The sequence below is a fragment of the Caretta caretta genome, chromosome 6, assembly GCF_965140235.1.
Source record: "Caretta caretta isolate rCarCar2 chromosome 6, rCarCar1.hap1, whole genome shotgun sequence".
NCBI lineage: Eukaryota > Metazoa > Chordata > Testudines > Cheloniidae > Caretta > Caretta caretta.
The window spans coordinates 86,022,106-86,046,839 of NC_134211.1; the positions used below are offsets into that span (position 1 = coordinate 86,022,106).

The 24,734-nt window shown below is 41.7% G+C and overlaps 1 long non-coding RNA gene across 3 annotated transcripts in view; it reads left to right on the forward strand.

Annotated features, from left to right (window-relative positions):
- Positions 1 to 24,734, forward strand: part of LOC125638898 (uncharacterized) — a 37,889-nt gene that overhangs the window by 7,426 nt on the left and 5,729 nt on the right. For 2 of the 3 annotated variants that reach the window (XR_007357313.2, XR_007357314.2), the window contains exons 2-3: positions 2,241 to 2,689; positions 5,023 to 5,214. This is a non-coding gene — a long non-coding RNA (uncharacterized LOC125638898). Of the gene's footprint in view, positions 1 to 2,240; positions 2,690 to 5,022; positions 6,964 to 24,734 lie in introns of those variants that run through there. The other variant, XR_007357312.2, reaches the window with a different exon arrangement.

Sequence of the window (24,734 nt, forward strand, 5' to 3'; positions counted from 1 at the left end):
ATTTATACTTTGTTTCCAATGTTCATTTCCGCAAACCAGTAAAATATTCTCAAAATGTGCTCTTGGTAAATCCATGTGGCAAAAATATACTGTTTAAAACCTCTCCTGCCTAGGAGTGGATTTCCTTGTTTTCCCCTTATTTCCCACCATGACATGACAGAATGCATCTCCCCCTCCCTAAGTGGTAGGCCTTATAGCACTTTTCACAGTAGTCCTTACCAGTGGGATAAGGCTTGGTAAGGAATGAGACCTGCCTGAGTCACTGCCTATACCCACTGAGTTGGCAATGTGGGCCACTATGCTGGGGGCTTATTACTCAAGTGAGAATTAATACAAAAAAAGCTTTTTTGTTTAGTTTTCCTGTTTCGAAAATATCATGTTTGAATGTACATATGATATAATCAGAGACAGCCATATGCTAGGATCTTCTGCTGTTCAGTTAATGGTGAAGTGGGAGCTGGTGGTCTCATGGGCAAACAGGCCATTTCAGAGACCCAGAAGGTCTTTTGGGGACGCTTCAGAGGTCCTCTTTCACTTGAAGAGGTCCTCTCTCCTGGAAAGATTATGCCCTCGCTCTTGCTAGAAGAACTGATGGGTACTGTTCAAAACTTATGTAAAGTGCTTCCGTAAAAGGAATCTGTTTGCAGTGTCCAGAAAGAATGAAATTTTTTTGGTTCTACTACCTGACCCCTAAACAATGCTACATATTCTTGAGAGCCATCTCCTGGCACATTTTCTGTTAACTGACTATTGATGTATAGAGAGAGACACAACACTCTGGTAACAAATAAATTCCTCTTTATAGAAGTTCAACTGCTTGTACACTAATGGCCCTGTTTTTAAGTCCCAGCGTTCCAAGGGTTTATACCATACAATATATTTTCAAGATTATTCTTCTATTGATATGTGATGATATCATATGGCTAATTAAATAATGCTAAAGGGACCTACATGTGGTCAAGTCTCTGCAAGCTTATTTGAGAGCAGAGCCTCTTTAGTCTATACTATAAATAGAGGTGGGTGAATTGTAAAATATGACCCTTCCAGCTTCTCTCAGGAGTACCCTGTAATAGGGATCTACTCTAGGGGTAATATGGTGGCCATGTTTCTCTGTTACTCTGCGTATCCTCCAACATCCTAGCACAAGCATTAACATTTTCCAGTGGCTAACATTTAGTTAATCAGAGCAAATTTGTAAAGTGGTTGCATGACTCAAATATACTGGATCTGCTGGATTGTTGTTCCTGTCAGATAGGAAGAAGAATATGGCCCACTGAACAGAATTTTGAAGGACAGGCCTGCTCCCAAAGCAGGTTATTTATAGTAGTTCGTCTTGTCTCCTCTTAATCTCTCTTCTTAGTAAATCAAGTCATTTTAAGCAGTAACCTCTTAACGTTGTATAATCTTGGTATGAGCTCATTTCCGTGAGTTCTTCTCCCTGTGGGCAACTTCCAAAAACCCTACTATAGAGGCATTTTATGATTAGTTTTGGATTCTCTGTGGAAGGCTGTCCTGAAGATTGATTTTCTGCTAAGTCACTATGTATAGCTTTTTCCTGCTTGTATGTCTCAGAAGTTTAATTCATTGAGATTGTTATAAGTTATATTCTATATTGTAGAATTTTTAGAAAGATCTCACCTCTCTCTCCAAATACCACCCTTGTTTTGTTTTCTCATTTTAAAACAGGAAATTCATTGCAAAAACAATATTAGCATGATTCATATTGAGTAAAAAATAAATGTTAAATACTGAGTTGGGGGGCCAGTGGGATTGTTTGAGGAGAGCATGATGAATAAGGATGGAGACATGGATTCCAGAATTATGATGTTTTATTTTTAAAATGTCCATGACGTTTGACGTTTTAGAGTTTCATTGTGCTAGTAGTGAGGGAGGGAATAGGTGGCATAATGGAATGGATGCCAGTCTGATGAACTTTGGTTAGAAATCCTGGGTAGAGTTTTAGGGTGCAGAGCAGACATTGTCAACAAAGAAAGCAACTCCTTCTGTGGGGTTTTAATAGAATAAAGATTTAGGTCTAAAATCACTGGTAGACTTTGGCTTCTTTGCGCATATCCAATGACAGAAAACAGCCATAAACCTGGCTTAACTGGCTGATAAACCTGGGTTTACAGCTGCTTTGCATTGTCAAAGTGGTTCAAAGTATTCTAGAGTGTTTTGGTGAATCTGCCGTTTCATGTCTTAATTTATTTCCTGTTGTCTTCTCTATCTCATACCACAAGGACATCACTTCTCACAGATGGAGAGTTTGGAGAGGAAGGAGTGGGGGAATGTGGTCAGACTCAAAGATTTGGACAGGTGGAGTCAGACTGGAGCTCTACCCAATAGACCTCCAAGGTAGTACTTGGCAACTAGCTGAAAGAAAAGAAGAGATGGCAATTTTCATAATTTTTGCCACACTTTCAATGACTTGTGACACTGTTACCCTAGTTCCTCTACATTATTCAAAATTTACCATGAAAATAGGGAGAGACGAGATCAAAGACAATATAGGAGGAAGTGAAAACAGAAAATCCAGGCAGTAGAGACACAAGAACAGAATGACAAAGAAAATTTATTCCTTGAGACACAGTGCCTCTTAATGGACTCTGACAAGAAACACTGCCACCAGGAATGAAGGCGTTGGAGAATGACAAGAGTGGTGGGAGAAAATCAATTGATTTGACCTAAGGTAAGGGGTAAAAGTGGGATGCTGTCCTGCTTCAACATATCTCTGAAATGAACCCTGGTCTCTTTTCCCCTGTTTCTATACATAAACTGAACTAGCAACTCCTTTCTTGGTCTTTGTTGTCACACTGGTATCCACCCTTGTTCCTCTGTTTATTCCATTGTCTCTGCCCACTTTGTTCTTCTCTCTGTCTCTAAATTTTTCTTCATTCTTTATATCTCCATGTTCTGTTTTTCCTTCATCCCTCTTTTCTATTGTCTTCTCACCTCTTTCCCTTCCTCTTTGTCCCTTTCTGTGGTTTGTGTTAGTCCCATCTGCTCCATTCTCTGTTGTTTTTCTCTTCCACAGATTTTCCGCCTCTTCATGGTTGGTACTGCCTTCTCCCCTGCCCCTGTTGAATCTTCTCCCTTTCCCCCTTCCTGATCACTCTCTCAGTTAGCTGGTTGCAGGCCAACACTGTGAGAATCCAGCACCCATTATGAAATTGGCATATATTACATTACAGTGTTAGTGTGACATTGCACTTGGAGCCTTTAGGTTTGAATAAATTAGAAATTCAGGGGTTGCAAATCCAGTGAACTGAACCAACTAGTTCTGATTTCCTGAAACAGTGCTGGTAGGTTTAGCTACATTCCACTCACATAGGTAGGTAGGTACTAGTCATAAGCAAAAGTACACATGCCATTTAACTAGCTGTGGCCTTCAGTTTTTTTTCCAGTATCTTGTAATATAGTACACATTATATTCATCCACCTGGGGGCCCATCCTACAATAGCACATAATCCATAATTTATGAGCCAGTTTTGGTTATTTTGTGTATCCAATCAATTTCTGCATATACGGTGTTTGTTTTTATTTCTTGGCTATTTCTACTGGCTTGGTGTTGAGTTAAGTAATTGACAGAAAAACAAATTAATCTGTTTCCACCAAAGAACTAGGGGAACTAGGAAAGCTCCATTTGCTAAACACTACTTGCTGCCATCTATAACTTTGTAAAAAAGGAAACTTGTGCTCACGGTACCTGTTTGGGATATACCAGCTACCTTCCTGGTTAGAAATCAGCACTGATGATGTCAGTTGTCCTCAGTTTCAGTAGATAGATTTGGAAGACCAAAACAGCTTTTCATACCTAGAGAATACAGACTTCCAATTAGCTAAAAATTAAAGGCCGATATTTTCAAATGCACATGCCTGAAGTTAGACATCCCCATCTGTCTTTAGGCACCTGAATGAATGTTGTCTGACTTTCAGAGGTGCAAGCACCAGCTGTTCTGAAGAGAGAGAATCCTGAAGGGAAAAGAGATACAGTGAAGACCAAGGTAGAATCAGAAAAGTGGTTTGAAGAGAAAGGAGAGATGTCTGTCTGTCTTATTTTTGTAGGCATTTGTGCCATGCTTATTACTAGGGTGGGTGAGCATGGTGTCTGAGATGTAAGAAGAATGGACAGAGAAAAAAATGAAGTGAACATTTAAAAAAGTATTCTACTGAAAAAATGAACTAACTGAACTCAGTCACTGAGAAGATGAAGAAAACATACCAAAATAGAGTACTATGAAGTGAAATTCCAGGTGTGTACCCACATAAATGGAAGCTGGAGCAAATGTTCAGATAAATCCCTGGGAAGAGAAATCACCTAATATTGCAGAACTCTGTTGGAAAGCCTATTTCCTTCTGGGGCCCCAAGACAAGGAGTTAGATTTTTTTTTCTTAGTCAAAGTACAGTTCTATTCTGAAAAATAATTAATAATAATTATTATAATAAAATAATAATAAATTATTAATAATAAAATAATAATAAATTATAATTAATTTTATAAAATAATAAATTAATTTTATAAAATAATTATAATAATAAGAATAATTCCAAGTAGAATAGCACTTTAGAGTTGTGGGGGGAAATCCATTAGAATGACAACATGCCTTCATTGACAGGTATATTTTTTGTACACCCAGATAGTAGTCATTATTAGCATTCCAGTCCAAAAAGGCTCCATGTTGCAGGACTACCTTTTTAATTACTTTGGATGTTGGAGATAATAAAATGAAAAATTTCACTCAGCTTTGCCCTGTAATAAATGAAAGCATGTTATATGTATTCAAAAAAAGCGAATTGTATAGTTGGGTTCATTCAGGTTACAAGTTCAGTGTACAGAGTAGCGGCCGTGTTAGTCTGTATTCGAAATTCTTATCCTGAAGAAGGTTAGCTATCTTTATAGAGCTAGTTTACCCATTGTAATAGCCCATTAATGTATTTTTTTCCTTTTGTATAGTTTTTAAGTTTCGTTATCTTGTAATTACCTGCTTCCCCACTATTTTATGTATCTTGCTTGTTTCAGATTCCAGGCAATGAAGGCTGCTGAGGTAATACAATGAGATACTGTCCTGCATTGGAGTATGGAAGGACAAGATTGACTGCCACCTACATCAGTAATTATATATGCATTGGTTTCCACAGCTGGATCCAGAATAAATAATTTACAACATTACCTTGGAATAAAGTTGTCTTCAGAAGCAAGCAAGTACCTTAGGTGAACTTGTTTATGTATTATCACTGGATGAACAGATTGGGTAGAAACCTGAGCTAATGGTGCTTATGTCTGTTGAGCCAGATTTGATCATTGTACAGTACCTTGTGTCAAGTCAAGCTGCACTTGGCACAGGGCCTAACGAGAGGGAAGGTTTCTCTAAGCCCCTTTTCCACTCCCCTGATCCTGCAGCTGGTTCAGCCTCTGGCATAACTTTGGGAGGGTAGAGATGGCTGTGCCAGCTGTATGGCACCCAGTGATTTCCCTACATGAGAGGAATCCCTAGCAGCCCCATTAATGCAGATTTCCAGTTTCTTTGCCAAGTAGTCAGATGGAGGAGGACCAAGGATTTGGCCCATTGTGAGTTATAATAATGTATAACAATAGTACTTTTCACTTACACATCACCTTCTATTCCAGGATCTGAGAGCACTTTACGAATATTAATGAATTTAGTTTCACAGCACCCCTGTGAGGTAGCGATATAAGTGACTTGCCCAAGGTCATATGAGAAATATGTGGGAGAGGAATAGAGTAAATCCTGGTCTCTCAAGTATTGCTCCTATCTCTTAACCATGAGATCTTCCCTCCCCCAAAGTTCAGTTTGGTTGACCCCCTTCAAATGTTTGTATTAAGACTTATGTAGGTCAGGTCTCATTTTTCTAGGGCTCCCCTCTGAAAACAGATATTTTGTTGAAGGATGAATAAGTTTATGCCCTTTAGGGGCAAGACTTTCCCCTGCCTATTTGGTTGCATGTACTCCCTTAACAGCAGAGCCAGTGCAGTTTTACTGCCTATGGAAGCAGGATTTGGCAGGGTGCAATGTGGATAGAGAGTGCAACTCCATGTTACATACAGATCAGTCTCTGAGAGCCACCTGCCTGCAGTGCATAGGGGGCTGATGGAAAAGGGACATAGGTGAGAAGGGGCAGGGTGAGCCAAGGGATCCACATCTGCATGAATCTTCCCATCCTCCTTCCCACGGAGGCTGCTTATATGGCTGGGGAACCTACTCCAACATTAGCATAGTCTTCACAGGATTACTATGAAGCCACATCTTGGCCTGCAGAGAAGATTTGCCTTCCCCTACACTCTGTCCAGGGCTTAGCTAGAACGGGCAATGGGCAGGGCATGTGACTTCAAAAAAGCAAGATTTGGCACCCAGCCTCGGATGCTTGCCCTGAAAAAAACCCATAATGTATTCATATGTTTTTTTTTAAATGCATTTTGGTTCTGTTATAATAAAATGTGTATTTGTGGAATACGAATGCTCCATTCTGTTAGGAACCAACAACAGTGCCACCCAGAAACATCACATTGAGGTAGCAGACAAATATTACATACATCCCCACCCCACCTCACTACAAAAGAAACATGCCGTAGAGGATCATACACAACCATGAATTAGAATGATCAGCCATATCAGACAAATACAGTCCGGACAAGACAAAATGGGTGAGAAAGAAGATTGGAAGACTTTACCAGTTAGTTGCTTGAGAACTCTGACTTCTGGAGGAACTGTTCAATGAACTTTTTATACAATGCTTTCTGTGACTTGTTCCTTCCAAAGGACGACACCTAGCTGAACATGCAGTCCTTTGAGTTGATTTCTCTCATTTTTCCTTGTCTGAATTATTCATCGAACACCCTGTATTTATTGCAAATGGCCATAAACAAATGACTTTCCCTTTGTCTGTCTTTACTCATGATTTCTTTATGCAGGTTGAAAATATTTCCCTATGTTTATTTATTTTGCTTTTCTTTATATCCAATTAAACTGTTTTCGTGATGGCTCAGAGATGAAAATGGCAGTGCCTGTCTTGCATGCAGCTCTGTTCCTGTTCAGTTTCATTTCCCTCAGGGTCACTGATGGGTTATGGTGCACAGTAATGTCCCCGATGAGGTGTTGTTTCCATTAGCTTTCCCCTCCAGAGGTGGGCAGAGGTCTGAATTCTTATGTATGATTTGTTTTCTTGGCTACCTAGGAAATAATGTTCAGTTTTCAGCCCTCTTCTGCGCAGATGGTGAACTCACTATTTGCAAGAATTGCTTCCTTTCCTTTTAAAGAGACTGCTGTGACGCCTATTTAAAAGAAAGCACTGTGGTCTGGTGGATGATTTTTCTAATTAGTATTCAATACTGTTTATCCTCCAAAAGACAATGCATTTATGTGTATTTATACCTCTTATTAAGAAAATAAGAAAAAATTAATAAGAAAATAAGAACAGCATTACTGAGTCAGACCAATGGCCCATTTAGCTCAGTATCCTGTCTTCCAACAGTGCTTTGTACCAGATGCTTCAGAGGTAATTAACAGAACAGGGCAATTTATCTAGTGATCCATCCCCTGTAGTCCAGCCTCAGCTTCTGGCAGTCAGAGGTTTAGGGATACCTAGAGCATGGGGTTGCATCCCTGACCATCTAGGCTAAAAGCCATTGATGGCCCCTATCCCCCATGAACTTATCTAATTCTTTTTTGAACCCAGAAATATGTCTGGCCTTTTCAACATGCCCTGGCAATGAGTTCCACAGGTTGACCGTGCATTGTGTGAAGAAGTACTTCTTTGTGTTTGTTTTAAACCTGCTGCCTATTAATTTCATTGTGTGATGTGAAGGGGTAAATAACACTTCCCTGTTCACTTTCTCTACCAATCATGATTTTAAAGATCTCTATTATATCCCCCCTTAGTCATCTTTTTTCTAAGCTGAACAGTCCCAGTCTTTTTACATTTCTCCTCGTATGGAAGCTGGTCCATGCTCCTAATAATTTTTATTGTCCTTCTCTGTACTTTGAGCAGATGTTTTCTGAGAACTAACCACAATGACTCCAAGATCTTTCTTGAGTAGTAACAGCTAATTTAGGCCCCATGATTTTATATGTACAGTTGGGGTTATGTTTTCCAATGTACATTACTTTGCATTTATTGAATTTCATCTGCCTTTTGTTGCCCACTCACTCAGTTTTGTGAGCTGTCTCTGTAACTCTTCACAGTCAGCTTCGGACTTAAATTACTCAAGATAGTTTGTATCAGCTGCAAACATTGCCACATCACTGTTTACCCCTTTGTGCAGATCATTTGTGAATATGTTGAACAGCACTGGTCCAAGTACAGATCCTTGGGGGGACTCACTATTTAGCTTTCTCCACTGTGAAAACTGACTATTTATTCCTGCCTTTTGCTTTCTATCTTTTAACCAGTTACTGATCCATGAGAGAACCTTCCCTCTTATCTCATGACTGTCTACTTTACTTAAGAGCATTTGGTGAGGGACCATTGCAAAGACATTCTGAAAGTCCAAGTACACTGTATCTATTGGATCACTCTGATCCACATTCCTTAAAGAATTCTAATAGATTGGTGAGGCATGAAAGGTGTGTTGAATCTTCCCCAGCATATTGTGTTCATCTATGTGTCTGATAATTCTGTTCTTTATTATAGTTTCAACCAATTTGCCTCATACTGAAGTTAGGGTTACCAGCCTATAATTACCATGATCGCCTCTAGAGCCTTTTTTAAAAATCAGTGTTACATTAGCTATCCACCAGTCATGTGGTTCAGAGGCTGATTTAAGTGTTAGGTTACATAACACAGACCTAAAAGTTGCAATATTACAACAAAAAAACTTCAAAAACAGACTCCAATGAGAGACTGCTGAATTGGAATTAATTTGCAAACTGGACACCATTAAATTATGCTTGAATAAAGACTGGGAGTGGATGTGTCATTACACAAAATAGAACTATTTCTCCCTCCGCCCCATTCCTCACACGTTCTTGTCAACTGCTGGAAATGGCCCATCTTGATTATCACTACAAAAGGTTTTTTTTTCTCTTCTGCTGGTAATAGCTCACCTTAACTGATCACTCTTGTTATAGCGTGTATGGTAACACTCATTGTTTCATGTCCTCTGTGTATATAAAATCATCCTACCGTATTTTACACTGCATGCCTCCGATGAAGTGGGCTGTAGCCCACGAAAGCTTATGCTCAAATAAATTTGTTAGTCTCTAAGGTGCCACAAGTACTCCTGATCTTTTTGTGGATACAGACTAACATTGCTGCTACTCTGGAACATAACACAGTTAGTAGTTCTGCAATTTCATATTTGAGTTCCTTCAGAACTCTTGGGTGAATACCATCTGGTCCTGATGAGTTATTACTATTTAATTTGTCAGTTTGTTCCAAAACCTCCTCTATTAATACTTCAATCTGTGACAGTTGTTCAGATTTGTCACTTAAAAGATTGGCTCAAGTGTGGGAATCTCCCTCACATTCTTTTCAGTGAAGACTGATACAAAGTAAGTTTTGGCCTGCCTAATTACACATTTATACAGTACTTGACTTGCTAGAGTTTATATTCCTTTCTAATTTCCTCACTAAGATTTGACTTCCAATTTTTAAAAGATGTTTTTTGTCTCTAACCACCTTTTTTACTCTGTTGTTTAGCCATGAAGGCATTTTTTTTTGTCCACCCACAATTTTTTTATTTGGGATAACCTATAGTTTGAGCCTCTATTATCATGTGTTTAAAAAGTTTCCATGCAGCTTGTAGGCATTTCACTCTTGTGACTGTTCCTTTTAATTTCCATTTAACTATCCTCCTCATTTTTGTGTAGTTCCCCTTTTTGAAGTTAAATGCTAGTGTGGTGGGTTTCTTTGGTATTCCCCCTCCTCCCCCATAAGGATGTTAAATTAAATTACATTAGGGTCAGGATTACAGAGTGGTTCAGTTATATTCATCTCTTGGACAAGATCATGTGCACCACTTAGAACTAAATCAAGAATTACCCCCTGTGGATTCCGGGACTAGTTGCTCCAAGAAGCAATAATTAATGGTGTCTAGAAATTTTAACTCTGCATTGTGTTCTGAGGTGGCATGTGCCCCATCAGTATGGAGATAGTTGAAATTCCCCATTATTATTGGGTTTTCTGGTTTTGTAGCCTCTCTAATCCCCCAGAGCATTACACAATTACCATCACCATCCTGATCAGGTGATGTACTGTTCACACATATAATAATACATTAATAAAACTAATTAGCATTTTTCATGATAGAGCTCAAAGCCCTTTCTAAAGGTAGGTAAATATTATTAGCTCCACTTCACTAGAGCCCAACAGGCCCAGAATAAATTATTTTTGCTGAATGAAGCATATCTTAAAATCAAGAATGGATGTAATTATATTTTTCCAGTGCCATTTCAGTTTCGGCAATGGTTGATGGGGGCAGGTAACCAGGTGCTACAGGTTCATCTAGTTAATTTTTCTCCTCTGGAGAAATGTCATGTAAATGTTTTGCTTAGACTGCTCTTTTCCTGGTTATGGAGCTATTTATTTTAAATGATCACTTAGGCTTATTCACCAAATAAATATTCCCATATTTGTGCTTCTAACACTTCAGGCTAATGCACCTCTCCTTTTGCACGTTTTTCATATTGGACTAAACACTCGTTGTGTAAAACATTTCCAAATGGATACTAACATTGACTACAATGTTTTCTTATGCTCACTCAGCTGATTGCATTGTGTTCCAATTCCATTTGAGATAGACTTTAAATTCTGACATGCCGTGCACTTTATCGTCTTATTGCACCTTTACTTACAATAGTGGTTAGAGTTAATGCACCTCTGACTCTAGGTTGGCTCTTCACACCACTTGAAAAGCCCATGGTGGGGCTGTGCAGTGGAAACTGCAGACAAATGCTCTGTACCCTGCAGCCATGGATCCTGAACAGGCTATTGTGAAGTGGACTGGTGACAAGCCAGGGGTAGTGTGACAGGAGCCAGGGTCTTTAGGATCCAGTGGCCCAGAAAGTCTATGGAGGGATTGTGGAGAGGCAGTGACTGCTATTGCAGTCTGTGGAAAAGTGGCTACAGAGGGCCTAAAACTAATACTCCCAACCTGTGAACATGCCACAGGGCTGAGGTGAACTTTCACTGACCGAGTATATTTCTTTCGTGCCCTTTGTTCTGCTGCTGTGAGTTAATTAGCCTTTTCATAGGTTCACTGTAGGAAAATGAAGCCTAGGCCTCTTGACTAAAGAATTGTTTGTGGACATTAATCATAGAATCACAGAATATCAGGGTTGGAAGGGACCTCGGGAGGTCATCTAGTCTAACCCCCTGCTCAAAGCAGGACCAATCCCCAACTAAATCATCCCAGCCAGGGCTTTGTCAAGCCTGATCTTAAAAACCTCTAAGGAAGGAGATTTCACCACCTCCCTAGGTAACCCATTCCAGTGCTTCATCACCCTCCTAGTGAAAAAGGTTTCCCTAATATCGAACCCTAAACCTCCCCTACTGCAACTTGAGACCATTACTCCTCGTTTTGTCATCTGCTACCACTGAGAACAGTCTAGAACCATCCTCTTTCGAATCCTCTTTTCAGGTAGTTGAAAGCAGCTATCAAATCCCCCCTCATTCTTCTCTTCTGCAGACTAAATAATCCCAGTTCCTTCAGCCTCTCCTCATAAATCATGTGCTCCAGCCCCCTAATCATTTTTGTTGCCCTCCGCTGGACTCTTTCCAATTTTTCCACATCCTTCTTGTAGTGTGGGGCCTAAAACTGGACACAGTACTCCAGATGAGGCCTCACCAATCCCAAATAGAGTGGAATGATCACGTCCCTCAATCTGCCGGCAATGCTCCTACTTATACAGCCCAAAATGCCATTAGCCTTCTCGGCAACAACGGCACACTGTTGACTCATATCCAGCTTCTCGTCCACTGTAACCCCTAGGTCCTTTTCTGCAGAACTGCTGCCTAGCTATTCGGTCCCTAGTCTGTAGCAGTGCATGGGATTCTTCTGTCCTAAGTGCAGGACTCTGTACTTGTCCTTGTTGAACCTCATCAGATTTCTTTTGGCCCAATCCTCTAATTTGTCTAGGTCCCTCTGTATCCTATCCCTACCCTCCAGCGTATCTACCACTCCTCCCAGTTTAGTGTCATCTACAAACTTGCTGAGGGTGCAATCCACACCATCCTCCAGATCATTAATGAAGATATTGAACAAACCTAGCCCCAGAACTGACGCTTGGGGCACCCTGCTTGATACCGGCTGCCAACTAGACATGGAGCCATTGATCACTACCCACTGAGCCCGGTGATCTAGCCAGTTTTCTATCCACCTTATAGTCCATTCATCCAGCCCATACTTCTTTAACTTGCTGGCAAGAATACTGTGGGAGACCTTATCAAAAGCTTTGCTAAAGTCAAGGAACAACACATCCACTGCTTTCCCCTCATCCACAGAGCCAGTTATCTCACCACAGAAGGCAATTAGATTAGTCAGGCATGACCTGCCCTTGGTGAATCCATGCTGACTGTTCCTGATCACTTTCCTCTCCTCTAAGTGCTTCAGAATTGATTCCTTGAGGACCTGCTCCATGATTTTTCCAGGGACTGAGGTGAGGCTGACTGGCCTGTAGTTCCCCGGATCCTCCTTCTTCCCTTTTTTTAAAGATGGGCACCACATTAGCCTTTTTCCAGTCATCTGAGACCTCCCCCAATCGCCATGAGTTTTCAAAGATAATGGCCAATGGCTCTGCAATCACATCCACCAACTCCTTTAACGCTCTCAGATGCAGCGCATCCGGCCTCATGGACTTGTGCTCGTCCAGCTTTTCTAAATAGTCCTGAACCACTTCTTTCTCCACAGAGGGCTGGTCACCTCCTCCCCATACTGTGCTGCCCAGTGCAGTAGTCTGGGAGCTGACCTTGTTCGAGGTAGGTGGGAATTTTCCACAAACCTTTTTGACAGGAAAAAAAGTAGTTTTGCTGTTTTTAAAAATTTTCTGTCAGGAAAACCAAAACTAAATATTTTGTTTTGAGTTGGGTGGGTTGACTTAAATCAAAACATTCTGGTTTGTAGAACTGAATTGAAATGTATTGACTCATGTTAATTTGATATTAATTTCTGTCTGCTTGAGTTGAAGAAGAACATCATGGGAGTTGTAATTTGGATGTCAGTTCTTTTCTATGGGCTAGGCTCCCTGATTAGGGGTGCCACCTTTCTAATCGCACAAAACTGAACACCCTTGCCCTGCCCCATCCCTGCCCCTGCCCCTTCCCCAAGGTCCCACCCCTGCCCCGCCCCTTCTTCAAGGCCCCACCCCCCACTCACTCCATCCCCCCTCCCTCCATCGCTTGCTCTCTCCCACCCTCACTCACTTTCACTGGGCTGGGGCAAGGGGTTGAGGTGTGGGAAGGGGAGAGGGTTCCAGCTGGGGCTGCGGGCTCTGGGGTGGGGCCATAAATGAGGGATTCAGGGTGTGGGAGGGGACTCCAAGCTGGGGCAGGGGGTTAGGGTGCAGAAGGGGGCTCAGGGCTGGGGTTGGGGTGTGGGAGGGGGTGCGGGGTCTGGGTTCCAGGAGGGAGTTTGCATGCAGGAGGGGGCTCGGGGTTGGGGTTGGAGTGCAGGAGGGGGTGCAGGCTCCAGGAGGGAGTTTGGATGTGGGTGGGGCTCAGGGCTGGAGCGGGGAGTTAGGGTGCAGGAGAGGGTGCAGGGTGTGGAGTCTGGGCTAGGAAGGGGTCTCAGGGCTGGGGCAGGGGGTTGGGGTGTGGGTCTGTGAGGGAGTTAGGGTGTGGGAGGGGGTTCCGATCTGGGGCCGGGGGTTGGGGTGCAGGAGGGGATTCAGGGTGTGGGCTCCAGCCAGGCGGTGCTTACATCAGGGGCTCCCGGTCGGTGGTGCAGTAGGGCTAAGATAGGCTCCCTGCCTACCCTGGCTCTCTGTGGCTCTCAGAAGTGGCTGCATGTCCAGCCCGGCTCCTAGGCACAAGGGCAGCCAGGCAACTCCACACCCGCAGGCACCACCCCCACAGCTCCCATTGGCCATGGTTCCTGGCCAAGAGGAGCTTTAGAGCCAGCTCTTGGGGGCAGAGGCAGAGCGCAGAGCTTCCTTGATTGCCCCTGTTCCTAGAAGCTGCAAGGACACACCGGCCACTTCTGGGAGTCATGCGGAGCCAGAGCAGGCAGGGAGCCTGCCTTACCCCTGCTTCACCACCGACCAGACTTATAACAGCCCAGTCAGTGGTGCTGACCGGAGGTGCCATGGTCCCTTTTCAACTAGGCATTCTGGTTGAAAACCAGATGTCTGGCAACTCTACCCATGATGTACTGTGGTCTCATCTCTGATTGAACTGACTTGGAACGTCATGGGAGTCAAATGACCATACTTTGCATCATTGGAGACATAGTCCAGTCAGGGACCCCAGCTCATAGAGGATAATGGGGGCATGAGGCATTTGAACTACAACTCCCATGAGGCATCACAGCAGCTCAGGGGGACACAGATTAATTTCAAACCAACCCAAACTGAAATGTTTCAATATTGTTCAACAAAATGAAATACAATATTTCAATGTGGGAATATAAAAAACATTTTGTTTCAAGTGGACTAGATTAAATTAAATGTTTCAAATGCAAATTCTTCTGAACTTTCCATCCCATGAAAAAAATGATACTTCAAATTTTTGGCCTGTTTTGAGACTTAAACCAATTTCAAAATATTGGAATTTTCTGCAGGTTAGAAATTTCAATTTTCAACCATCTCTAGTTGTAATTAACAACCCAGTTGGTTAGAGTACTTAGAATTTTCCTTCCAAAAGACAGAGAGTTGAGAAAAGCAGTTGGTCTGGGATGTGAACCTTCTAGCATGATCCAGCACCCTGATATAAATAAACTGCTTAGCCTCAGCACAAACATTTTCTATTAGTACAAATTTTGCTTTCTATTTTTGATCATATTGTCTATGGTGAATGTGTAACTCAGTTTCCTTCTGCATCATTAATTTCTGTGGTCTCCTGACACATCTGAACCTCCTTTGCAACTATGTAATCAATTAGCTCCCCGACATCTAATATTGCCTGTTGGTTGGGTAGGGGTCCTAAATTGTGAGGCCCTTTGCTGTACCATAGCAACTTCCTATGCCCAGAGGGCAGTGTGGTTTCACTCCCCATTTCCACGAGATGAAGCAGATGGTGTACAGTTTGGAAAGGAGGTGTCTGGGGAGCCACCTGGAATCAGATTATTTTCTGTACAAAGATTTTATGTGGATGTACAGAGTAGCCATGAGTGAGACCAAGAGATGCTACCAGTCTTTTTTTTGCTACCAGACACCATGAGCAGTTGTCCAGATGAACACTTTTGGGGACAGCAGATTCTGATTAATATATATTGTTTCATTGTATTAGCAGTTCATTCAGCTGATCATTATGGTGAGATGGTTATGCTCTTTATGGATATAGCAGAACTGGTCAGAGTTGGTCTCACCGTGCCTTGTGTTTTTCAGAGCCCTGGGCTTCTGGGGGACTGTGTTCCCATATTTGGGGCTGTCTTGATTTCTGAGGAGGGTGTCCACTGTCTTCTGGGTCCACTTGTGGTCATGTCCCTTCACCATCTTGGTTATATAAACCAAATAATGTGGCTGTTGTGTCATTACTGACAAGCTATGTCAAAAGGACAAATTCTGCTTCTTCTACGTGGGTACTAGCCTTTGCTTTCTTTAGGTACCTTCTCCTTGAGCATTATCCTGATGGTGTCTGTGGCCACACATTGCACAAGCATGGAACTTGCTTTCCTTTGACATGTGCCTCATCCCAGCTCTTCCAGCTTAAAAATAAGCAAATCCATAAAACTTGTTTCCCCTTCAAAGTGGTTTTTTAACCACTGCCAGCTCCATGTTGTTATTGCTCTCTCCCATCATTTTTTTTACTTTTACTGCATGTTTTATTTTATTACATTTTAAAATATGCTGTTCAACACACACAGCCCAACAGGAGGGAAAGTGGATGCTTTAATTGTTATGGATTCTCATGGGACACCAACGTCCTGCATATCCATAAGAGAGATATTCCGTATCTTTTTATTTTACAAAATTTGGGCATTATTGTACTGTCACTTTTTAAGCAGAACACTCCATTGGTACCTTGCATGATACAGCCCCATATACTCACAATTTACTGCCATAAAACATACATTAATGTAAGTTTTATAATGACATTATAAACCCATTTGTTTCTTGTTTTCAGGTCAAAAGGTCCCAAGGAGCATAGGTGAGGGGTTTTTTAGCCTTGTTTTCCAACACAGCAAATGTTTTCCACCAAGTTTCACAATAGGCATTATTCCTTTAGCCTACTATAAAAGTCTTTCTTCGTCCACCAACACCGCTTTAAATCTCTCTTTAGAACAATCTTCCAAATGAATAGAAGGTAAACCTCTTCACTTGCAAATTCCACTCTCTTTGTGTGCATGCATAACTTCCACTGATATCATTGAGAGTTGCATACACATAAGAGGAGACTAGAGCCCCAGTGATTGTCACCATAGCAATTGGCAACACACAACAAAATTTCTTCTTTCTTTCTTTAAATTTGAATGTGACTCATAGATGTTAGGATTTTAATATCCACTATTGCCTCCTTTAGTTGTATTCATTATTTTCTGCAGCAATTTAATTGTCAGCTAAGCCTATATGCCCCCAAGTCATGCTGCAGAGGGGAGAAAAATACCAGGAATTCTGTAAAAAGCAGTAGGATGTCTGTGAGGAGGGGAAACACAGCTATGTGTCATGTTCCCTCCTGTGCCACCCATCTACCACTCCTCATGCCACATAGCTGATGACCCATATAGGAAAGAGAGTCAGGGAGCAGGGGACCAAGATGGGAATAGACTATTTAATAGGTCAGATTCTCCAGTCTGCTAAGGCTGCTTTGCATAAGCAGTGCAAAATAGCCTTAAAACAAGGGGAGGTGGCCAGAAGGTTCCCTGGTTCCAGAGAACTCTGCTGGAGAAAGCAGTGCTGCCTCTCGCTCAAGGCACCCCTCACCCCCAGAGTAAGGAGAGGTGTGAGGGCATTCCACAGGCAGAAGCAGGATTGAGAATGGAGTGGGCTTGGCAGAGAAAGGTTCCACCACATCCAATCCTCTGCTGGTATAAGCTCCCTGTATCATAACTTTGAGCTGTTCCTTTACAGCTCTATCTTGACCTGGAGGCAGTTGACTCCAGATGAGGGAGCTACAATCTGTGGCCTCACATCTCCACTCCATCTGAGCTCTGTTAGGGCAGAATGGAGAATCGAGCCCTCAATGTGATGTTCTCCATCCTACACAGCTTAAAATGATCAGTTAGTGCAGATTCTAGCAACATAAATTACTCCTCCGTACTCTGCAATTCCCAAGGAAGGAGTGCAACCCATAGCTTGGTAGACAGGTCTAGGAACCAGCTATATCTGGAGATGGGAGAGGCCTAGAAGACTTGGGGAAGGAATAGCCCTCTGCATGCTTGGCCAGGGATCCAGGAATTTGGTAAAAGAGGGTCTTGTAATAGAGCCATGGGGTGACATCCTGGACCCATTAAAGGCAATAGGAGTTTTGCCATTGACTTCAGTGGAGCCAGGATTTCTCCTCATGTCTTTAGTGCTTTCCCTGACCCTGCTTTCTTATTTGCCTGCATCCCAAGGAACAAAAAGGAAAATGTGCCCCAACAGCTCTGAAATCCATGTGAATTGATTAATTTGTTTCCTTCCACTCATTTTTATGTGAGAGAGGCACATAGAGGCTTTATACAACACACATTTGGATGTATTTTAAATGTATTTACAATTGCTTGTCTCATTCAAGATTCACTTTTGATGGTTACCTGTTCTTAAAATTATTTTTCCCTCTAGTTATATCAGATTCTTCGCTTTTATTCTTAATATCACACCCGTCACATTTTTCTTCAGTAAACTGCATCTTTTCCTTAGATGAAATTGTAGCATAAATTAGGGTTGGAGGGCTTGATTCTGAGCTCCCACAAGTACTTTACTTTACAAGTACTTTACTGGTCGGTAACTCCACTGGCTTCAACAGTTATTCCTGATTTTCACTAGTGTGCCTGAGAGCAGAACGAGGGCCAGAATATTTCTAATTACAGTACAATTTAATTTTGCTATTCTTTAAAAGTGTTTTGGCACAGTTTGGGAAATGCATAGCAAACTAACAATTTTAACTAGATTCTTTCCTTTTTACTGCAGCCTACTACCAGGCTGGTGATCTACTAACTTTTTGGATTTCTCCTCTTCAGTTGGTCATCTGGTCCTTGCAATTTCAGTCTCCATTATTTCTGGATAAGAAGTTCCTCTGTGATTCCATTATATTGGACAGGGTCCAATTCTTTCAAATCCCTGGATTTGGTAGCTCTGCTGGTTCTGCTGGCCCTGTCTAATTTTTTTATGTGCTTATAGATCAGTACATGGATCTGTCCATGACCAAGAGAAACCAAATTTAAACTCTGTTGTTTCCAAATAGTCAAGGTAATGTTGTGAGCTAGGGTCTCTGAATGAAACATGCAGATGCAAGAAGACTCAAAATTAAAGCTGGAAGTTCATTCTTTACTCACTGCCATGTGCAGCTTGGATATTGAAGGGTTATGATAAACATCTACAGATACTGAAGTGTTGAAAGACAGGATAGAAAGAAAGCATCTGTAACTAAAAGTAACAGGATGACAAAATGTCAGATTAAGAATAACAGGATGAAATTTCAAAAAAAGAAAACATAGTCTTAACGTTCAGAAATGTTGTGGAATAATCTCCCAAGGGAAGAGATGAAAGGCCCATCAAGATTGGACAAGGCACTAGAAAATACATCATAGAGAACAATCCTATACTGGCAGGGTGATTAAATAGATGATCCAATAGATCTTTTTCAATTCAAAGTCCTTTGAAAAATCATTTTCATGCCCACCTCATTCCATTGTCCATTGTAACACTGTGGCATGACATCAGAGTTTATCCTGATCTTCAAAAATGGCAACATTTTTGCTTAACCAGGATATACATATTTATTTCTTTTAATCTTTCATCATAAATCCATTCATCCAGCTCCCTGATCATTTGTGTTTCTCTTCTCTGAACTCCCTTTAATCGGTCTACATCTTTCAGGTACTGAGGTACCCAGAAGTAAACACACTATTCCAGGTGTGGTCAGGGGTGCTGGAACAATTTGTATAGTGGGGAAGCTGAGAGCCATTGAACTAAACCGTAAACCCTGTACAGGAACTCCTCATTTAACGTTGTAGTTCTGATTCTGAAAAATGCGACTTTAAGCGAAACGATGTTAAGTGAATCCAATTTCCCCATAAGAATTAATGTAAATGAGGGGGTTAGGTTCCAGGGAAATTTTTTTCACCAGACAAAGGACTATATATATGTATATAGACACACACACACACACACACACACACACACACACAGTATAAGTTTTAAACAAACAATTTAATACTGGTACACAGTGATGATGATTGTGAAGCTTGGTTGAGGTGGAGGAGTCAGAGGGTGGGATATTTTCCAGGGAATGCCTTACTGCTAAATGATGAACTAGCAATTGGCTGGGCCCTCAAGGGTTAACTCTCACACTCTACAAGGCAGCAGGAGAGGAAGGAGGGCAGACAGAGACACACACCTTGTGTGTGTGTGAGAGAGAGAGAGAGAGATGTGCATTTCCCCTTTAAGTACACTGCCTTGTTAATTAGATCAGCAAGCTGAGCCGCAGCTGCTGCCAGGGCTGCCAAAGGACATTAGAAGGAAGCATTCCACAACTTTAAACGAGCATGTTCCCTAGTTGATCAGCAACGAAACAATGTGAAGTGAGGAGTTCCTGTATATAATGGAAACCACTTCTAGTCAGGGGGTGCTGCAGCACCCCTGCACCTGTCGTTCTAGCACCTCTGGGTGTGGTCTCACCAAGCTTAGAAAGACCCAAATCCTGTTCTAATTGACATTATTAGCAGACTCCCATTGGCTTTAATAGTTGCAGGGTTAGGCCTCTAGAGAGGATGTGTCACTTCCCTGCCCTGTGACATGACATCAATATATATTCAGTAAGATTGGCCTTACTTGCTGCAGTGTCACATTGAAGATGTATCTCTATTTTGCTGTTCACTGTTACCCCTAAGTCTCTTTTAGCACTACTGCTTAATGGGGTTTTCCTTCCAATTGATTATTTCTGTGTTGAATTTCCCCCACCCCAGATTTCCCAGCTTACATTTTCTCCAAATGAATCTCATTTTGTTATTTTCTACCTGTAGTTTCAGACTCCCTTTGTATTATTGCCCCTAGCTCCCTTTGTATTATAGCCATGGCCTCAGTGAGGTTTGCAAGATCTCCCAGTTTGGTATCCTCTGCAAATTTCATTCATGTCTTATTAACCTCTTTTTCCTGAAAGATATTAAATAAAACCAGAGCCAACACTGATCCAATTTATTACATGACTGATTATCGTTACCCTTTGCAGTCCATCAGCCAATTTACAATCCATATTATAGTGCTCATACCCAAGTTAATTTGAATTAGTATTGCAAGTAGGCTTCATCATTTAATACTGTATCTAATGTTTCTGGGCTTGTCTATACTTGAAAGTTAATTTGGATTAACAGAGGGTGTGAATTTAAAGTACAATTACTATTCCTGAATAATACCATCTATTATTCTGGAATAAAAATGCCTTGTTAAATGGATTAAACTAAACAGGATTAAGGCATTTTTATTACAGCAGAAGCATGTCCACACATGGAGTTATTCAGGAATAGCTGGTCAGGAATAGCTCCATGTGTAGGCAAAGCTCTAAGTAGAATCCAACTGTATTAAATCTGTGGCATTCCTTTCAGCTATTAATTTATTTTGGCACTATTGCTCTTTACAAATGCATGCTGTTTTTCACTCAGGGTCTGTTATCCTCCACAGGCCAAATCCAACAGTGTTTAAGTAGGTGCAATTCTATTAAATCTATAAAGTTCCACCCACTTGCACCAGTGATGAATTTGGCCCCATATAATGATAACCGATTTCTCTATGTATTTAATATTACTTGGGATTGAGATTTAATTTATCAGTCAGTTTTCCTGTTTTGAATATTGGTTCCACATTTGTTTTTCCCCCCAATCATCTAATATTTCACCAGTTCCCTGTGACTATTCAGATCAGTCACGTGCTAGATCACTCCTCTCTCTCGCCCCCCCCCCCCCAAAGGGACTGAAAACTTCTCACTGAGCTTTCAGGAAATCATTCTTTCCAGTTGGAGGAGTTCTTTTGTGGGAAGGTGCAGAGCAGATAGTGGGTGAGGCTTCCCAGTCTTGTGGATCCTGGAATTTACAGGGACAGGCTCCAAGATTCAGGAGGGCAGGAGCCAAGAGGCTGCATAGGTAGCCCTCTGTGCAGCTGAAGCCATGGTGCCACTGGCTGAGACCCTCAGCACCTTTCCTTGGCACATAGGTACCACAGTGATTGAAGTTGTCGTGTGTGTGTGTGTATATATATATGTGTGTGCGTATAAATAAAAACATTTAGGTGGGATTTTCAAAGCTGCCTAGAAGATTTAGACATCCAATTTCCATTCATTTTAATGAGATCATTTACAGATTTCATTTTATATGTTATTAGTCTCCTTTTCATGATCATACTAGCCATGTTAAATAAGAACTAATTCCCTTAGGCAGCTTCAAAAAACTCAGACTTAATAACCAGCCATCCTCAAGCTCTGTTCACTTGGTTTCCTGTAGAGTGACAAAAGCAGAGCAGGACCAGACCATAAAAAGTTCCATATCTCATCCATGGTAAAATCACCATCTGTTGAGTCAGTTACAAATGTGTCGTCATTCATGGACTGTACTAAGCATTTATGTTCTGATGTCTCATTTTTGTAACAATGACTCAAATAGCACAGAATAAGTCCATTCTTTCAAGTTTTTGTTCGTTATCCGTGAAACCTAGCATTAGGGTGACCAGATAGCAAGTGTGAAAAATCGGGGCAGGAGGTGGGGGAGGAGGGTAATAGGCACCTATATAGCACAAAGCCCCAAATATTGAGACTGTCCATATAAAACCGGGACAGTTGGTCACCCTACCTAGCACTACTGGTGTTAGTAATGAGCATGATACGTATTTATTCTATTTCAAGGTCAAGATTTCCTGAGAGAACAGAGAGGCACAAATAACCTCTATTTGATATGGTTAGGTATTCAAGCAGCAGGTCTATTATAAACAATCTCAAAAGGCAATTTAAGTCTGATGCTTAAGGCCAGAGCAATTTGTTTCTGAGTCCCTCGGTGAAAACATAAATAATTATCTATTTTATCTTTTTTCTTCAGCTTAGTGTGTTTTATTGACATTTCACCATCATGTAGGCAGCCCTGAAACCAAAAATATGTAACCAGAAGGTTGCACATTTCATTGCCTCTGTCAGCCAAACTCATCACGCACATTAGGGGCTGCTTGCATCCATCCATTTCCTCCTATAAGCTCCCTCTGTGCCCACTTCCCTCTATTTCAGGGACTCCCTGCAATGCCTCCCTCATGCCAAGGGCTCTGTGAGGGCCCCTCACCTCCTTCCCCCATATCAGGGTCCCCCATTCTCCCACCAATGCCAGGGGTTCTGTGTGATCCCCATTCTCCACTCCCCCCATACTAATGTACCCCATTCTACCTCCCTGCCAAAATTTCTATGTGCACCCCATTATCACCCCCCATACCAGGGTCTGCCATTCTCTTCCTCCATGCCAGGGGCTCTGTGTGCCCCCATTTCTCCCTTCCCCCCATGCCAAGGTCTGTGTTGTGATGTGCATACCTCCCTCTACCCCATGTAAGGACCTGTGTCCCCCTTTCTCCCCTCCCCCATACCAGTGTGTTCCATTCTCTCCCCATGCCAGGAACTCAGTGTGCTCCCTATTCCCTGCACCCACATACCAGAGTCCTCCTATCTCTCCCCGCACCGCCAGTGGCTCTGTGCATCCTCATTCCTCCTTTCACCACAGGCCTACCCATTTCGCTCTCCCCCTGCACATTATTATTTATTTTGTTTCTGTTTGGAAGAGAGGTCAACATTTTAAACTCAGCTGAGAGGACAGCAGAGCAGGGTGTATAGAGGAATGGCTGCCATCAAGCTGGTGTCATAAATATAAAGGGAAGGGTAATCACCTTTCTGTATACAGTGCTATAAAATCCCTCCTGGCCAGAGGCAAAACCCTTTCACCTGTAAAGGGTTAAGAAGCTCAGGTAACCTTGCTGGCACCTGACCCAAAATGACCAATGAGGGGACATGATACTTTCAAATCTGGACAGGGGGAACAAAGGATTTGGGTTGTCTGTGTAATGCTTTTGCTGGGAACAGATCAGGAATGCAGCCTTACAACTCCTGTAAAGTTAGTAAGTAATCTAGCTAGAAAAGGCGTTAGATTTCCTTTTGTTTAAGGACATTTAAAATAAGCTGTGCTGGAGGGAATGTATATTCCTGTTTTTGTGTCTTTTTGTAACTTAAGGTTTTGCCTAAAGGAATTCTCCATGTTTTGAATCTGATTACCCTATAAGGCATTTACCATCCAGATTTTACAGAGGTGATTCTTTTACCTTTTCTTTAATTAAAATTCTTCTTTTAAGAACCTGATTGATTTTTCATTGTTCTTAAGATCCAAGGGTTTGGGTCTGTGTTCACTTGTACCAGTTGGTGAGGATTCTTATCAAGCCTTACTCAGAAAAGGGGGTGTAGGGCTTGGGGGGATATTTTGAGGGAAGACCTCTCCAAGTAGTCTCTTTCCCTGTTCTTTGTTTAAAACGCTAGGTGGTGGCAGCATACTGTTCAAGGACAAGGCAAAGTTTGTACCTTGGGGAAGTTTTTAACCTAAGATGGTAAGAATAAGCTTAGGGGGTCTTTCATTCAGGTCCCCACATCTGTACCCTAGAGTTCAGAGTGAGGAAGGAACCATGACAGCTGGTCTTCGATCTATAGATAATTGCAGCCTTGAATAAATCTGAGGGGTCTGCTAACCTGATTCAAGGGGGAGTATGTGCCCCCCATTTCTCCTTTAAAGCATTCTGATTTCCCCCAGAATCAACAGGGTTCTGCCCATTGATGCCTAGAATATTCGCTGAAATTTTGGAATTAACCAGTCAAAAGATATTGCATAACACCCAAACAGAGAAGTGCCATCAAGCTGAAGGTAGGCTCTCACTTTGCTCAGACAAAAATCTCCTATGAAAGAAAAAGTTGAATTAAATATTACTTCTTGAAAGACAGTGGTACCCAGAAATCATTTACATTTACCTCTGTCTGAAATCTGAAACATTTTTGTTTATGGTGCAGTCCTGAGGTACTTAAAAAGTATCACTTAATTATTTTGACCTCTTTTGGAAGCTAGTTTGAGATTTGTTTTGTAAGTACAGGTGTTAGGGGTAACCATCTGACCTCTTGCTTTTTCTTTGTGTAGTTGTGGTCACTTGTAGTTGGGTTTTCTAAACAAACAGCACTCCTCACATGCCCTTTTATTCCTTTCCCGCTTTTTTTGGTTTGCTGCTTTGCTTGGTGCCTTTACTTTCAGGATATCTGGGCATTCACAAACAAGGCAAGATGCTATGTATTGGACTGAGCTGACGCTGATCTATCCTTGTGATGCGTCTTATGTACTCCTGCTGTCATGTGCAGTCAAGTTCATGTGAGATCATGACAAAATGAAAGTTATTTTTTAAAAAGCACTAAATTCATTTACCTCATTGA